Source organism: Atractosteus spatula, chromosome 4 (genome assembly GCF_055471065.1).
Source record: "Atractosteus spatula isolate fAtrSpa1 chromosome 4, fAtrSpa1.hap1, whole genome shotgun sequence".
Taxonomy (NCBI): Eukaryota; Metazoa; Chordata; class Actinopteri; order Semionotiformes; family Lepisosteidae; genus Atractosteus; species Atractosteus spatula.
In genome coordinates, this window is record NC_142709.1 from 36686472 (window position 1) to 36704477 (window position 18006).

Genomic DNA, 18006 nt, shown 5'->3' on the forward strand with positions numbered 1-18006 from the left:
CACAAAGACAATCATTGACCTTTGTCCTATGGTGCTCTGGTACCAGGTACACTTAAGAGCCTCCTTGTGTTCGAACATGGTGTTTGTTATGGACAATCCATGACTAGCACGAAAGTCCAGTAACAACTCGCCACTTGCGTTCAGATCCATCAAGCTGTTCCTCCCAATCACTCCCCTCCAGGTACAGATGCAGCCATTCAAAGTGCGCGGCACAGACACGTACCGGAGGTAATTGGCTACGGCCTCGCGCATCGTGACGCGCGATGACGCAAAATACCGCGGTACGTGATTGGTTGACCGACAGGGGCACTCATGGTGCGTTGGTCGGTCGTAGAAAGATTTAAATGTCTTTACTGTGCCCGTTTTAGTATTGAATATTTATATGGAATTTTACCACTGAAGGGAAATCTTAGTAGATGAGCATAAAAAGAATAGGAGCATACTGTAACGCGTGTGAAGGCCATAAACGATATTAATTTTGGAACATAAACATAAAGTATATGGCTGGTCTCGGTACTTTAAAGAAAACATACACACCAGTATTCCATTTCTCCCTAAACATTTCAAGCATCGAAGTCTTTAACGTGATACCGGAGTCAACGAGCATACTTTTAGAATTTGATTAAAAGGGAATATAATATGGAATCGCTTATCTAAAGAAATTAATAACGATATAATTATATTCATGTACCGCAACACAAGAATAGTACACGCTGTACGATGTCTGTTGATAATGTTTGTAGGGCTTTTTCAACACTCCTCATGTGACCTTGCCGGTGGTGCTGTGGGTTAGGTTCCTGACTCCCCCATCACACGTTGGGTGTTTGAATCCAGCCGTAACCATGACTTTTTTTTAACAAACATTTCTTTGAAAAAATAAAACGTTTCCCTGGGTCAGAGATTAAATAAAACTTCACTCGCACCAAACAAATTTATATTTCTAAATATCACAACATGATTGAATTTAAGTCATTTTAATAACAATGAATAGTCACCTATGCGTTACAATATAAACATTTATATTGATTTAAATCGCGTTTAAATCGCCTTTATTTAAAACCCATAAATAAAGCTGATACTTTTTAGACTTTTAATTATTTAAAATTGTATTACAGCAGCACAATGCACAATGCAACGTAAATTGCTATCTTTCTCTTCTGTGTAATAATGTTCACCTCTCTGTCCAGCAAATTAACAATAGTAATAATAATGAACTTTATTATTTATGGCGCCTTTAAAGGTGGCTACTCAAAGCGCTTTACAGGATAAAAACAATAACAACAATACTGTTAGGCTGGGCAAACGATTTTTTATTTTTTTTAAAGAAATACAAAATGAGATATAATGATGTGTTCCAGCTTAGACATTAACGAAGAGCATAACAGGGGGGGGGCGTAGCGGTCGGCTCTGGCTTTCCCATCTATACCAATGCACTGCAAGTACAACCCCCCTCTCTGCGGGAGTGCTGGCTGTGATGAATTAAACCGGTTTCACAGCTATTTTCAAAGTAGAAGGGGGCGAGATTTCCAGCGAAAGACACCTCCCCCCCTCCAAAACCCAGTAAGTACAGTACTTACTAGTTAAGAAAGCTAGGCTCCTCAATGAAATCGCTTTAACATGCTAATGCGTTGGTGTAATAGTCCGGGCGTGGCAAGCTTCTAATGCCTCCTGACTATGGCGAAAGGAACCCTTCTTTCATTGGAAGACAATGAACATATTCTACCCGTACATGAGAATATAATGCTGGCGCGTGGGCACGGTGGGGTACTGTACCAGCTGTAAAAAAAAAGTTGTTTTTAAAAGTCAATTGAGTGTCCATAATATTGCAGTAAGTGAAAAGACCACGGGCATTCTTCCTCCCCCTACATTCTCAGAGTAGAATAGAATTTATTATTAGCACAATTTATTACAGTGCTAAATTTAATATTATTGATTACTAATAATTTATGCTAACACCTAGCTTTCTTAACTAGTAAGTACTGTACTTACTGGGTTTTGGAGGGGGGGGTGTCTTTCGCTGGAAATCTCGCCCCCTTCTACTTTGAAAATACCTTTGAAACCGGTTTAATTCCATATTAAATTTCATATTAATTCCATATTTAATTCCTTCACTTCTGCATAAGCTTTCTGGAGGAAAAGTGGATGGGATGCGGCTCTTTCTGGGAATACTGCAAATTCACAGGTGCCTGACTTGATGGAATTCACATTATCATATTCACATATCACCCCCCCCCTCTCTCTCTCGCTTGCCCTCCCCCCTGTGTATTGTCTGTTTAGGGCAAGCGAGAGAGAGTGTGCTGTCCTTTGACAAAACAAGGCTCGCCAGATAATGTGAATCGAAACCTGTTTTTCTAGCTTTTAAAGTCGTGCGATGTGTAAGCAGGAACACATAATTATATCTTACATATGAAAAATACATAATATAGCTCCCAAACAAACGCAAACGTGTTTTTAATAAAATGCTTTTATTCACTCATAAGTTAGTTGCATTGCTTGAAAAATAATTTTATTTCGAGAGACTGGATAAGTAATTCAAGTGTTTTTTGAACTTCCTGAAAAACAAGTAATAATTTAACAATATGTGCAACAGTTTTATGATACGTCGCTGTTGTGAATGTCTGTGGAGTGTATCTTATTTGCCTGTCCTGGCTGTGCTCTCTCGCTCGCCCTCCCCCCCTCTCTTTCTCAATTCAATTCAATTCAAGGTGCTTTATTAGCGTGACAGATGGGTACAATCAGTGTTGGGTATTTACTTTGTAATCTGTGGTCCTTTTAACTGTTTTTACATCTACTGTATTGCTTTGAGATGCCACTTTTAAAGGTGATATATAAAATCAAGGTTTTAACTTGCTTTAACACTTTAACTTAAAGTGTAGTATAGATTACACTTTTCTAAATGTTTTTAAAAAATAAAAACGATTACAATCTAATCTTTCCACGTTTGATCCCAAGATCCCAAGAAAAATAAATCTAAATGGGGAGAAAGCTATGCTGAAAGTTTATTAAGATACTTAGAAGACAAAGATATCAATTTATGTTGCATTTGTCTGATTGTGAATTAAAAAACACATATATTTAAACACGCATTTGCGATTTAAATCAAAATGCGATTTAAATCAATATAAATGTTTATATTGTAACGCATAGCTGACTATTCATTGTTATTAAAATGACTTAAATTCTATCATGTTGTGATATTTAGAAATATAAATTTGTTTGGTGCGAGTGAAGTTTTATTTACAGCCAGCACTCCCACAGAGAGGGGGGTTGTACTTGCAGTGCATCGGTATAGATGGGAAAGCCAGAGCCGACCGCTACTCCGCCCACGTGTTATGCTCTTCGTTAATGTCTAAGCCGGAACACATCATTATATCTCATTTTGTATTTCTATAAAAAAAAAATCGTTTACCCAGCCTAACAGTATTGTTGTTATTGTTTTTATCCTGTAAAGCGCTTTGAGTAGCCACCTTTAAAGGCGCCATATACAATAAAGTTCATTATTATTACTATTGCTAATTTGCTGGACAGAGAGGTGAACATTATTACGCAGAAGACAAAGATAGCGATTTACATTGCATTGTGCATTGTGCTGCTGTAATACAGTTTTAAATAATTAAAAGTCTAAACAGTATCAGCTTTTTTATGGGTTTTAAATAAAGGCGATTTAAACGCGATTTAAATCAATATAAATGTTTATATTGTAACACATAGGTGACTATTCATTGTTATTAAAATGACTTAAATTCAATCATGTTGTGATATTTAGAAATATAAATTTGTTTGGTGCGAGTGAAGTTTTATTTAATCTCTGACCCAGGGAAACGTTTTATTTTTTCAAAGAAATGTTTGTTAAAAAAAAAGTCATGGTTACGGCTGGATTCAAACACCCAACATGTGATGGGGGAGTTAGGAACCTAACCCACAGCGCCACCAGCAAGGTCACATGAGGAGTGTTGAAAAAGCCCTACAAACATTATCAACAGACATCGTACAGCGTGTACTATTCTTGTGTTGCGGTACATGAATATAATTATATCGTTATTAATTTCTTTAGATACACGATTCCATATTATATTCCCTTTTAATCAAATTCTAAAAGTATGCTTGTTGACTCCGGTATCACGTTAGTTAAAGACTTCGATGCTTAAAATGTTTAGGGAGAAATAGAATACTGGTGTGTATGTTTTCTTTAAAGTACCGAGACCAGCCATATACTGTATGTTTATGTTCCAAAATTAATATCGTTTATGGCCTTCACACGCGTTACAGTATGCTCCTATTCTTTTTATGCTCAGCTACTAAGATTTCCCTTCAGTGGTAAAATTCCATATAAATATTCAATACTAAAACGGGCACAGTAAAGACATTAAATATACATATACATACTGTATACAGTACAGTTTGCATACAGTTATATGTTTATGTTCCTAAATCAATCTATTTTATGAGCATGTGAAAGGCATGGTGAATCGGACATTCTCAAAAATTACTGTACTTTGCATGATTGGAAACAAATGCGTGATTGCGAAATGCTGTGGTGTTACTTTTACAAAGACGGTCAATGAAAAAAAGAATATGGACTAGGGCAATACTTTGAGTTTACAGCTTGTCCAAGGTCATTCATTATTAATACTATTAGTAATATCTTCGTTAAAGACTTTGATGGCGACAGCTCAAATATGAGAGGTTGAGCTTTATTAGCTCCACCTTGCGGAAGTTCCGGATACTATTATTTTACTTGCGGTACTATACGAGAATTTACGGTAACTCGCGGTAGACTGCGTAAAGCGCACCGCAAAATAATGCGGTATCGCCCGCTTGTTTTGAATGGCTGCATCTGTATCTTCATCATTCCCGACGTGAGCATTGAAGTCCCCCAGTAAGACTACAGCGTCAGTAGGCGGTACCCTTTCAAGCGCCTCACCCATTTTCTCCAAGAAGGTTGAATACTCTGAATAGTTATTTGGCGTATATGCACAAACAACAGTCATAGAGTTTTCCTTGCGATATGCAGCCACATTGAGGCAACCCTCTAGTCCACTGGAGAAAACTCCAACTACACAGCCCCCAGCCGGGGTTGTGAGTATCCCCAAGCCCGCCTGGGGCCTATCACTCAGAGGAACTCCAGAATAGGATAGAAACCATCCCCTTTTGAGAAGTTTGGTTCCAGAGCTCCTGCTATGTGTAGAGGTGAGACCTGCTATATCCAGTCAGTACTTTTCCACCTCTTACACCATGCTCCTTCCCCACCTGAGAGGTAACATTCCACGTTCACAACATCAGTCTCCATTGCCAGGGTCTAGTCTGTCTAGGTCCTTTCCCCTTATGCCTGTCATTAGATTGGCATCGCACCTGACCCACCTTTTGTTTTGCAGGTGGTGGGGCCACAAGACGGCCCCACATTGCCTTTTTGGGCTGAGCACGACTGAGTTATGTGGGCTGCCTAGCCACCAGTGCTCAATGGCGAACGCCTCCCCCAGGCCTGGCTTCAGGGGCAGGTCCCGGTAAGCCTGTCCTGGGCAGGGTGCATTTGACCTAAGTTTGTACTGTCATGAGGGACTTTTTTGGACCGTTCTTTGTCTGACCTCTCAACTCTGACCTCTTTGCCAAGGGAGACCCTACCAGGAGCACAAGGCTCCAGACGACATAGCTCTGCGCATCCCTTAGGTACACAAGCTCCACCACCACGACAAGGTGACGATCCATGGGGTGCCAAATAAAGTCCGAAAGACTATCAGATGGCCTCAAGGCTGTTCTGGCAAACCGTTACGTGCCTCATGAGGGGATGGCGTGACCTCGCCCAGGCTGTGTTAAACAGGGACGGGGAAGTACTGACCTCTTCTGGGGAAGTTGTTGAGCAGTGGAAGGAACACTTTGAGAAACTCCTCAACCCGGTGGACATGCCCTCCTATCAGGAGGCAATGACAGACATACCTGGTGTGGGGGAGCCTATCACTGTCGCTGAAGTCACTATGTTGGTCAAAGGACTCTGTAGTGGTAAAGCTGTGAGGGTGGATGAGATCTGACCAGAGATCTCTCAATCTCTCTCTAGCTCAGTCTATAGTTCCTTCCTGCTTTAAGAAAACCACCATTGTCCCTGTTCCTATTCCTAAATTGTTTTGCACATGACCTCAATCTTTCAGGTAACCATAAAGGTGCCCTCTTCGATGCCTAACTTGATCCACTAGAAGTAAGCCCTGGACAGTGTAATTGCCTCTCCCCTCTAAGGTAAAGCTGGTCTGGAGAGGAAATAGATAATTCAAACACATAGAAAGAAATTATGGTTTAAATGGATTTTCAAAGATCCATTTCTTGTCCTCTACAGGATGCTGTTGCTTACTAATTAGCACATGAGCTACCTGTAATCCATCTTGTACCATGATGATGCATGTAGTAGGTACAAATATTACAACAGTCTGTATAATATTCAGAAATGTATACAGCATTTAGTAATGTTTTGTCTATGCCATTGTAGTGGTTTGATGGGTTTACTGAGACAATTATCAATTGTAGCAGTAATCACGAGGTTGTTCGTTGGGGCTTTTAGAAAATCAATCGTCAGAACAACTAACAACGCACACACACGGGTTCAATACACGAGATACATTTATAAATATAAACTGTGCACCAAACATATACTAGTCTGCCTGGATACGAGCGGCAGACCTTACTGTGAGGGTTATCAATACAAGGTATATAATCTCGAAGAGATGCAAACACAAAGAGATACACAACAGAGAATATATGTCAATATATATTGTTCGGTTACCAAATCGCTAATCAGTGTTATTACCCACTGTTACTCTAAACTCGGAAGTAAACACATTACTCATGAATTAAATTGATAACAACTTGTGTTGAGGTACAATTAAATTCTCGAGACGCAATGTAGAACATGGGGTTTACTTATCCACTGTGTTTGGATTTGGAATTTCCCGGCACGAACACCAAACCAGCTGACAGGCTCTGTTGCAGCCTCTGTTCCAGCGGTTGTCCAATGGGCGTTGTGTCGGCGTCCTCTGGCTACCGGCCGACCAGTCGGGGTGCAGACCGCCGTAGGACGGGCGGAGGAATCTAACTGCGGCGCGCAGGGCAGTCGTTGCTCCGAGGGGATCTACCAGCAGTCCGGCTGGCTAGTAGAAAGTCTCTATGCACAGAGTGTGACCGCGAGTCCTCACAAGTCACTCTTTTGCCTGGGAAGAAACTGGTTCGTTCCCGGTCCAGCGCTGCTTCTGAATAAGCTATTCAGGTTGTCGTCGAGGGTCCAACTGTAGGCTGCCGTTGATCAAGCGGAGCATTCACGTTGGTAGAATTCTGAGTACGTACGGGATCCTCGGCCTCGCGCTTAGAACAAAGTCCAAGTCCTTTTGCAGACAACAGCAGTTGTCACATGATTGTCTCTGAGGATGCGCGAAAATGGCCAAGGAGAGCCCAGAACTGAGCTTGCGCTCCCTTTTTGATCAAGACCCAGATGTGTGCTGATTGGTTGAGAGTTTGGCGGGCATTGGAGACCCACGTGGTATTACCACGCCCTGCCAGTCCCTGATTGGTTGGCCAAGGTGAGATATAAGTCACTTACTCTTGACACTTAGGAATGCAGTCCAGATGTCCATTCGGCACTCCCTAGACTGATAGGCGCCAATGGATGACCATTGATCATGATAGCCAGGCTTAGCTAATTGCATCCCCGTCTGGGAGCTTGCTTCTTATCAAAAGAAAACATCTTAAATCAGCCTGCATGAATTCTTTCTTGGTGGCTGCACCACAGAGATGGAGGGTGAGATGGGGCCTCCTTTAGGAGCATACCAACGCTTAATTCTGTCTTATTAACAAGCATTGCAGCTACACCATCTACAATTAATAGTATCAAGACTTTAGGATGAAACAATAAACAATTCAATTTAATAAATTCTAAAGACATGACAATTAAAGTCCATGAAAGTAAGCAACAAGTATCATAATTAAATAAATTCAGACCTGTAAGAATTTAAAAAAAAACATGTAATTATTTCTTCTTCTTTTCATTTAGAACAGAAACAAGTTTTGTAAGTTTGACCTAATCAGTATGATTTTACCTAATCAGTATCAGGAATCACGGTCGTCCCATGGCTCAAAGAATGCAATTGGGTCACCTTTTAGTCCACCCTTCTCCCTACCGATCAGGCACCCAATCATTCAGCAAATTTATCTTCTATTTAATCTTGAAATGTCATTAAACCAGTGCTCCATCATTGATCTTTCAGTGGCCATGCTGCTGTGACCACACTCATCTTTGAAAGTGCTAGCACACCCTTTTTGAATCACAGATCTTATAACTGATCTAAATACTAACTATAACCTAACTATTTATTTTTGCCTAGTTTCCTCTACCCATGTTGACAGACAGCCTCTGCTTTGACTGCAAGAGCCATTACTTCATTCAGCAGCTAACCTCTGATGCAACTGCTACAGCTCTGCCTGTGGGTACCCAGTCTCCACTGTGGCTTCTATATCCACTCTGGTCCACTACAAGTCATCAGCACTACATGTACCAGCCTGCTGTTGCTTCCATAGCCTCACAAGTCTGTTACAAGTTGGCAGTCAACCTCTCCTGCAACTTCAATATCTTCAGCCCACTAAAAGCTAGCAGCTAGTTAGCAGCCAACTTGTGCTGCGACTTCTACAGCCTCTCCAATCTGCTACCAGTTGACAGTTAACATCTGCTGCAACTGCATAGGCACTGCAACTGCAACTGCCACTACCAGTCCACTGCTACCCTGTGCTGTACTACTGCAATGTTGGTCTACTGCTAGTCAGCAGCCTGTATCTGCTGAGTCTACTACAGCTAATGTCAAGTTGGCAGCCTACTCCTGCACCCACTTCTATTTTCACTACCACTCCACAGCCAACCTCTGCTTTGACTGCTACATACTCTGCCAGTATTAGGTATGGATGGCTCAAAATTGAAAAGTGGCCTCCAAAAGTATTGGGACAGTCAAGTAATTTGTATGTATGTTCTTGAGATACAAATGAATGATATGTATAAGATAATATACTGTAGCGAGATGGGGTCGGCGAGGATGGAAACAAGAACTCATGCTCTTTTAGTTAAGAACTCGGCACTTTATTAGTCGGACATATGTCCAGCACAGCAACAGCAGCAGAGAAAGGAAAAACAGAGCAAACAGGGTACAACACACTAGGGTCATTTGGGGTACAGGTACATGGGTATAGAGTGGTAAGTGGGTACAGTTATAAAAGGGGTACAAAACCGGGGATAACTATATACAGGGATCTGGGCAACCTTTACATGGTGTACACTTGTTCTGGATGTTCAGTGGCACTGGTCAATGTCTCCCTTAGTCCCTGTCCTGTCTACCACTCATATCCTGCCCTTCACCGCGCACCTCAGCTGGGTGCTCTCTGGCTGCAACGCCAGGCAAGGGAGACACACTGCCCCCACTTGAGACGTCTGGCGTCCTGCCAACGTTGAATAACCTGACTACATAAAACACAAAATCGTCCAGGCCCCGCAGCACCCCGGGTCACTGAAATCTGGACCTGGTTTTTCCCCGGACTCTTCTGTGCCAGCTCTCCTCCCAGCGGTGAACCGAACGCCAGATCCACTGGAGTATGCATCTTCCTGCCCAGCATAAGCAAGGCCGGAGTGCACCCAGTGGACTCCTGGACCACGGTCTGGTACGCTCAGAGTGCGAGGGGCGATCCCAGTCCCGCTGTGCCATGATACCAAGGTGGCCAGTTGAGTGGAGAGCATCCCATTAAAATTCTCCATCAATCCATCGCTCTTTGGATGCATTGGGGTGGTCCACTTTGTCATAATCCCCAGGCGCTGGCACACCCCAGAGAAAACCTGAGACTGAAAATTCCACCTCTCATCACTATGATGCTCCTACGGCACCCCCAGCCTGTACATTCCCTCCAACAGGGCATTGGTCATGGTGCATGCGCTCTGATCTTGGAGGGCATAAGCCCAGTATGTATATCCCCACTCTCCCAGTGGGTGCCCCCATCTGATGCTGTTGCAGGGGCACCCAGGCGCGTTCAGGAGAGTCCTTTTGGGCTATGCAGAACTCACACATGTCCAGCAGAAACACTCCACGTTCTGGTGTCAGAGACCCCAATAGAAGTCCTGGAGTCGCAGCAGGGTTTTTGCAGAGCCGAAGTGCCGCACGCCTGGTTGAGCATGGAGAGTACCCGCCACCCCCAGCTCAGCACACCATTCATCACCTCCAAGGCCTCCCACAGGGCGCAGAAAGCCATCACGTACTTGGGGTTTGCATAAGCATTTGCATGCTTATAAATCCTTCAAAACAGCAACTTAAATTACAGTATGTTGTAGAAGAGAAATGGGATATAATGACATACATGAAAACTGATAAATGAGTACTGTACAGTATGTCATTATTTCCCATTTCTCTTCTGATATGCAGGTATGAGTATTAACATTTACACATGTTATAGGTCACCATTTACTTTTTGTGATAAAATCCACCATAGTCATCTATGACGTGAAAGACATTTTTAAAGAATAGTTTATTTTAAAGGAATTGCCTTCTTTAAAGGAGTTGCTTCTTCTCCGATGTGACCCTTAATTGGATGAAGCGGTTAGAAAATGGATGGATGCACGATTCAATTAACAGGCTGCCTACAATAACCAATATTGTAATCAGTGTATTTTAACCCTATTATGGTTCATATCTTTTGTAATCTCTGAGAGTGATTTGTATTGATTCCACTTTATTTCTACATTTGTATTGGTTTGTTTTGCATGTTTTATTATTGTATTAATGAAATAGGATGTTAAATCTTTGTGCGTATATTGCAATTGTTCTTCTTGACTTGTTCCAAGCAATCATAAGATCCTGTTAGTTTTTACTGAATGCCACAGTTTCAGTAAATTCAATCAGTCCAAACGCCACACCACTAATCTCCACAGATAATCTAGAGAAACATACAAATACAACAAATATACAAAGTTATCTGGAAAAAAGGTCAGATCTTGTCTGTTGCGTATAAATTCATGATACAGGTTAACATGTGACTAGGTCCACTCATAGCCTTCTCTGCTCAAGAATAAAAAGGTCCAGTTCTTTTAGCCTGATTCCTAAATAGTGCATTATATGATTTCAATATAATGTAACAAGGTGAAGTGAGAGTACAGGAGTCAAGAGAAGCATCCTGATATAGGCAGGTATTTACATGGCCTCTCCCACCTACAGTACTCCTGTCCTGTGAGAACCTCTGGAAACCCTCCCATATTTTTTTTAGAAAATAAACTTTTAAAAAAGGAATCTCATGTGAATTCCTTCTGTCTGTGACTGTGACAATAGACTACCAGATAAGAAGCTAACAGTACTGGGATGGACCTGTAAGACATCACCACAGCCAAGCATCACTGGGACGTATACTACAGACAGTATAATTCACTAGCACTGAAGTGAACTTAATATGTGGAAGAGGTTAGTCAAAGTCCATATAAGTGTAAATAAGGAACCAGATGAAGCAAGAACAGCATCTTCAGAAGTCAGTCTTTAAGAAACAAATTAGTAGCTGCTTTGTAATGTAACTAATGTAGTTTACTATGATTTCAATGGTAATGGGGAGGCAATTACTGTAAATAGAAAATGCGATTCACTTTAATGGCAGCCCAGAGTGCAAGGAAGGGATTTTGAATAGGCAGATCAATGCAGGAGATATGTGGAGCATTATTAATTATTGAGTATTGAGAGCAATATTACTTAAATCTCCAAATAGCTTGTTTAAAGAAGGCTTGCTTGCTATTTGAGATAGACCATTTATAATTAAAGTGGACATCGCCAGAGGAGAAACTTGATTCACATTCCATAAAGTGACAAAATGCTTAAAATTTTGAGACTGCAAGAACAAAATCAGGTCAAACTGCTTTTGGTCAGAAAACCAGGTGGTTAGAAATGCCTTTCTTAGAAGTCTGAGGATCTGTGATGTCTGTATTTCCAGGAATGACTAAATCTAAAGTGTGTCTATAATTATGAGAGGGGAAAAGGTTCTGGGATAACCCAAAACATATATAGTAATTCCTTAGAAAGAGCAGATGTCACTTTCATTATTTCTCTCCACATGAATATTAAAATCATCCAAGCTCATAACGTGGTCCATTGAAGGGAAGACTGACATCCTAAGTTCAAAGAATTTTGGTAATAAAGCATGCATTATATTTTCTAAGGAAAATTATAGACAAGTAAGACAGAAATTGGTTGAGAAGAGTTAATTTTAAAAGCAATAAGTTCTAATGAGTTCAAGGGGAGAGTATGCAATAGCTGCAGTTTAAAAAAAGCAAAACCAAACCAATGGCCTGTATTTGTAACTTTATCCAGATGAGCATAGCCTGGAGGTATCAGTTCATTTATTGTCCATCATTGTTCTAAGTTTCAGAACATTTAAGTTATTTTTAACATAATTAAGAAGATTTCATGGACTCACTTGTAGCGGGGAACTTTATAGACCTGAAGACAGCCCAGGACCTTGGCTTGCCCCTGATTCCCTATGATCCGACGCTGACAGTGTAAGCCTTGAACAGTGCCCCCAAGGTACAGGACACATCCAGACAAGGCCTGACTACAACAGTGGGAGTGTTGCACCTCCTGTGCATTCCATCTCCATGCTGCCTCCTAGTTCTGGGATTCCCATGGCTCCAGGCACACAACCCATGCTTGGAGTGGTCCTGCAAAGTCACATAGTGCCAGGAGAGGATAGCCAACTGTTGGTCGCTCCACCCCTGAGGCCAGAAAAGCAAGTGGTTTTGGTGAACCACTATGTGATGCTCTTCTGGATTAGAATGATCTAATTCCCCAGAGAGTCTTTTTACTTAATTATTATTTATTATTATTTCTTACATTTTCTAGTTAATTTAGGAAAATAATCTTAATCAAAAGCTATTTTACTGCATGATAAGGAGCTAAATGTAAATGTTAATTTCTTTAGCTACTACATTTAAATTCTATATTTTAAATTAGAAGCTGTTTTGGTTCTTAAAATGACCATTTGGAAACAAAAATAATTGTAATGGCAATTATGAGTGCTTGCACCAGTGTCACTTGAATTTTAGTTGAAAAAATTATGAATACAAGCTTAGATCTAAAAGGTCTCTTTTGAGATGACTGACATGTCATCTTGTACCCCATTATTTTTTCATTTTAATATATATTAGCATCTGTAATCAAATATAACTTTCTGTCTAAGTGAGGAAGTTGTGATTTACCAACAATACCTCCTTTAATGATCATAAAATTGAATCTTAAACTATGTTCATGTTCATGTTGAGTTCATCAAGTTTTAAATGAAAAATAGTGTTAGGAAAGAATTAGCTGGAATATCCACTATGCTCATTCTTGCTGTTAAATCAAATTTTATGTGGAAAGTTGCTGAGAGTAAGCCTATTTATGTATGGATGTGTATATTTGCTCATTATGCCTGCCAGCATGTAGGGGCTGTTTCCGTAATATTGTTTTTTACAGGACAGGGTTGTTAGCCAACAGGTTGACAGGGACAGGGTTGTTAGCCAACATGGAGGACCTGGCGCCTGAACATGGGACACATGGGACACAAACCCACTACCCTGAGATTATGAGTCTCATGCTCTACCAACAGAGCTAGTCGGGGTCCCTATTTATGTATGGTGCTTACTTATTCCAATTTCTTTCTTTTCTGTGAAAATGCCTGCATGTACACACACATAGCAACATGCTCAGTCCTAGACGCACTTAGCCCTGTCACTCCACCATCAAGAAATCCCTATTACATTAAAGGGTGGCCCAGATTGTATTCCAACCTGGGATATTAGGGATTGAATGTTTTAATCTGATCACCCATTCATAAACCCTGTGTCTTTAACACATGGCAGATCTTGTTTTGCTAGTAAACTGTCACAAGATACTGTAAATCTTTATTTGCCGTGGTAGAATTGCTCATCTTCTGGAAAAGGAGTTTCTTTCTGTTTCTGTAATGTTAAGAAGACTGTTTAAGACCTCAGCTGAAAGGAAAGCTGCTAGAGGTTCTTCCCCTTAGCAATGCTAATAAACATTTATAGCTGTGTTGACTGAAACAATTAAATTTTTAGCTGCCTATACAGATAAAACTGACTGTTTCATGTGAAATGGCATTGTTAAGAGTTATGTGCCAAACTACACACAAAATGTTCTGAAGTAATGTAATGACTGAAACAATTAATTCAGAAGCTGCATAAAAAACTATTATGCTCAGTAAGACCAAAATTATTATTAGTTCTGATATAATAAAGTTAACCTGATGGAAAAAAATATACAAAACATGATACTCTTGAGCATGGTATGGTACATTGGTATGATACATGGTACATTGAACATTTATTCATTCTCAAATAATGCAACATTTGATATCCATTTGTGACAAAGTAGTGATTCAGTAACTGATGGAATCCCCTTGAGCAACAGTGTTGGTAACAAAACACTTCCTGTAACTGTTGATTAGTCTTTAACAATTTCTTTCAATTGTGTCCATTCGTCTTTACAGAACCCCTTCAACACTGTGACATTTAAGAGCTGACTTGCATGGACAGCTTGCTTTTGGTTGTGCGATAACATTTCAATTGGGTTTAGGTCAAACCTTTAAAATGAGACATTTCTTCTTCTGCAGCCATTCTTCTGTAGTTCTATTTGTATGTATAGAATCATTGTCTTTCTACAAGACCTACTTTATGTTCAGATTCACCTCTTGGATGGGTGGCCTGATATTCTCTGGGGTTCTTTGTAACTGCCTTGCTGATTTGTTTTTGAAGAGATTTTAGGTGTAATTACCATTCATGCATAGGGTGACTGTAGTATTGAATGATTGTTGGACCTTAAATCCTTAAAAATTATTTTGAAACCCTTTTTGACTGATGAACATCAATAACTCTTTCTCTGAGGTCCTCAGAAATTTCCTTAGATTGTTGCATGACTTTCACACACCTGGATGGTGAAGACCAAATTAAAAAAAATCCTCCGTCGAGCCACTCCTGGACTCGCTGGTAGGCGGGCTTCCAGGCATCCATCTTCCAAAGCTGAGCCTGGAATGGTGGGAGCATCTGGTTTTTGTTGGGGGGGGCTGGAACAGGAGGCAGGTGCAAAAAATCAAGACAAACAAGAAAGAGTCGGAGCGTCCTTAAGAGGAGGCGCTTATGATCGTGACAGTACCCCCCTCCTTTTCAGGGCGGCTCCGAAGCCCTAAACAATAAACTAGGAAGGAAAAAATAAAACAAAACAAATGGATCCTGGGCTTCTGGACTACCGTCTGCGGGCTCCTGTTGTTGGCTCAGCTTTCTGTCATGAAGCATTTTTCAGGACCCTATGCAGACGGCAGAATCCGGAGGGGAGTGAAACAAACATGGGGAAAGCAGACTAGGATCGGGGCTAAAAGAAGAACAGGGGGGCATGTCGACGGTGCACTGGTGCTCAGGGGGGGGGGGGGGGGGGGCATGATTCAAGGAAACAAGTCCAAAGGGAGTCCGTAGGGTAATCCAGAGTAGGCAAGAGTCCATAGCAGGGTAATCCATCCAATCAAAAGAATCAAAAGGGTTTTTTCTTTTAAGCTTTGATGAGCCAAATGCACATAGTCCTAATATCTGCTTATTACCTTAGGTTCTCATATCTTTCCTGAACTTGAGGTAGTTAAAAAAATGATACAAGGTGATTATAAATATTTGCCTTTAAACATTTGTTTTGCTTATTTTAAAATGATATCCTTCAATACAGTTGACATTTATTGGGACAACACATGAATGACAATAAACACATTTGTCCACAAATGTCTACCACCTAAAGTTAAATGTCAGCTAAATTAAATACTGTACTAATATTGTTTGAAAAAACATTATTCAATAAAGCTAGAACTGTTAATACATTATTGTTATTATAACAAACTACAGTAAATGCATAAATATCCATAATGAGTCAGTTTCTATATGCATGCATACATGCACCACTAACATGCCAGGGTATGCATTTCCTTTAGACCTTTGTGTAATGTAAACCCTTCAGATTTTTACCTGTCATACAAAACACTGTGCCCTCTTTTCTTTATACATAATCAAGGTGTAACTTTACAGGCATCATACTCAGTGTTGACACAAATAGGACAATTCCTTTCAAGACTAACAATACATTTTATTAGTTATGTTTCCTTTTCCAAGGCAGCCTAGTTGATTTTGCTTTTGACATGATCAATCTTTTTAGCAACTAATTCCTGAAGGACTGTAAATGATCTAATCTGCAACCCTTGTTATTGTTTAATTCTGATTGAAAAATCCTATAAAGTGAAAAACAATCTTGTTAAAGGTAGGATAACAAAATCACTGTAATCCACTCGGTCAATCCAGTTATCTGTTCATACGAAGCAAATAGCATTTACAATGAATGAAATAAAATATTGAAAAACACAGTGAGATGTATTTTATGTTTTATTGCAGAAATAAAGGTTGTCAGTTCTGACTTTCAGAAAGATGGAGAGATTTTATTTGAAGTTTAAAAATCTGTTTTTTAAATATTTTCAAAAGTACCTTCTCAAGGTGAGCAGTACCATCTTTAAGCCCAATACATTCATCAACCATGTTAAACAGGACTTTGAAAAGAAGAGTTGCAAATTGTATAGAACAATTAATGATATTACAAAACATTCATAAAACCACATGAACTGGGTTGACAATGCACAGTACATGTTGGAGAATGAGTATTGTTTCCATCTTTTTACGGTATTGTGAATATAAATTTAAATTGGATGTACTTGGCAATTCAAACTAAATAATAAAACAAGAAAGAAATTCAAGTTACAAATAAAAGGAAATACAAAGCACTTGTATATACAAAGAGTTGTATATACTGTACATTGGGAGCTTCTTTGAGATGTACTACGATCTTGGTAGGCATTTTGTTTGTGGCTCCAGGCAATAAGAGACTTCCAAACCAGTTGGACAATCTCTGAAAATGTACAGTATGTGTTATCACGACATGAAAGTATATGACATATTAAATTTTATTTTTATTTTGGTACATTTTACTATTGGTATTTTATAATATCCTGTGGTACACATTTTTGTATTTTCTGTTGTATTAATCCTTTGGTACTATTGCTGTTGTAAAATGCCCAATATATTTATCAATGTAATAATACAATCTGATCATACATTCCATGTGTTCTGTACTTAATTGAGCTCTGTAGAATTACAGTGATAAATTATTTATGTCAGAATAGGAAAGTGAACTTTTTTCTAAAAAAGTGATTACTTGGGAACAAAGGTTAGTTTAGTTTATCACAGTATATCTTGGAATATAGTTTCATAATATTAATGGAAGGAGATGAAGTATTCCTGTGTTGAGGTGATAATGTTACACAAGTAATTAGGTAGTATTCCTGTAAAGCCTTTCTTAACTAGCAAGATCATGCTATATTTTCTGACTCAATAAATGTAGGTTTGCAAGATTACCACAGAGTATTTTATAAGAATCATGTAATGATTCTTTTAAATTGGAGGATAATCTGTTGGTGTAGGTTAGAAAGCATGAACTTTTACAGAGTCCTTTTGGTGGATATTCAAGAAGCAATTTCAGATATAAGGCAGACAGACTAGAATATTAATAAGAGTGTAATGGTAAAGCTTGTTATGCTTTCACTTGAGGCTAGTAGGAACTTTAGGAACGTACCAGTTAGTGATAGTCACAAGAACTGATAAGAAAGAGCCTGGTGTCAGCTAGAAATCATGCCATATTCCATGGAATGAACTAAAGCCCTGTTACTGCTGTGTGCAAATGGACTTGTCTACAGATTTAATACTGATGCCATTGGCACCTATGAGTTCTTTAAAATAACCCCATTAACAAGTTCTGATTAAATCAATTGTCATTTTACAGTCTGTTTCTACACACAATGTAAGATTAGTTCTGTATTTAAATCCTGAGATAAGCTTAGAGAGGCTACAAGGAGGATTCCTAGTATAAATTTATTATTTCATGTAAGGCT